Source organism: Nicotiana tabacum, chromosome 12 (assembly GCF_000715075.1).
Source record: "Nicotiana tabacum cultivar K326 chromosome 12, ASM71507v2, whole genome shotgun sequence".
Taxonomy (NCBI): domain Eukaryota; kingdom Viridiplantae; phylum Streptophyta; class Magnoliopsida; order Solanales; family Solanaceae; genus Nicotiana; species Nicotiana tabacum.
The window spans coordinates 27,894,731-27,896,087 of NC_134091.1; positions in this window are offsets into that span (position 1 = coordinate 27,894,731).

The window sequence follows — 1,357 nt, forward strand, 5'->3', positions numbered from 1 at the left end:
TGTTCACCAACCGAGTTACTCCCAGAACCGGGGATGATGAGATCCAGTTAGAGGAGACTGAGGGCGGTAACGCTGCTATGGACACAGAGATGTCCAAGGCCACATAGGGAGTCCTCTTTACTCTTACCTTTCCTTATTCTTATTTTGTTAAGCATTGAGTACAATGCTTATTTTTATTCGGGGGTGGAGTCTATTTGATATTTGGATAATTTGACATTTGGTTTGTAATAACTGATAATATTTTCTTTTCTTTTTCTTTGCATTATGTATATATTCTTCTCTCTCTCTCTCTCTCTCTCTCTCTCTCTCTCTCTCTCTCTCTCTTGATGTATATATTTTCTCTTTTCCTCTCTCATTATGTATATTCATTTATGCTTTGTAGCTTCTTTATTTTATTTTCTTATTAGTCAATGTTTAATTCTGTAGCTTCTTGTTTAGTCTAATAACTTCTTTTTAATTTTATAGCTTCTTTTTATGTTTTTAGTGGTCAATAAGCCTTTGGTTTTCTTAATGCCACGGTTCTTTCCAAAGGTAATTTTTGTGTGAACCGGGTGCTTCTTCCCAACGATGGATGGCGTGACAACCTTCTTAAGGGATTGAGACTGTTTTTGGTGTTTAGGTAAGAATAGTAGAAATAATGAATAAAAAGACCTAATTGAGCTAAGCTCGAAGAGTCAAACATGCTTCACTTGGTACCAACACACTTAACTATGTGCTTATGGTTAAAAATAAGGTTTTCGAAAAAGAAATAGCTCTAGTCAGTGACCTTGTGACTCTTGTGTTGACTTAGTGATGTTTAGTCGAGTCATAGTGATGTTCAATCTTGAATATGATCATTGTGGGCCCTCAACTCTATTTTTATTTAACAATCCAGTTTCGTGAGAGGTGAGATATTTTTGTTGCAAGTCCAAGTAGCTGTGCAAATGGTCTAGAACTTGCCCCGAATGTATTTCTAAGCTAAATTTTAAGTTTCCTTGGCTTGAGAAGTGATTGTAGGCTCTCTTTGACCCGTTTGAAATTTTTTATGACCCACCAATGTTGTTATCCCTAGTCAACCCATTTGGGCCTAAAACCTTTCTCATTTGATAACCATGTTACAAGCCTTTACCCGTTTTTGAAGTGATCCTCTCTTGACACCCGAGCTTCCCTTAACACTCTTGAGAAACAATTGGCTAAAACATAAGTTTGGGGGAGAGACGAGGAGTTTGAAAAATGTATCAAAGCACAAAAAGAGAAAAGAAATGAAGAAAAGGAAAGGCAAGAAAAAAAAAAGAACAAAAAAGCAAAAAGAAAGTGAATAAGTTGAAGAGTCGAAGGGATTCAAAGAAATAGTAATGATGCAAAGCATGGAGAAAGT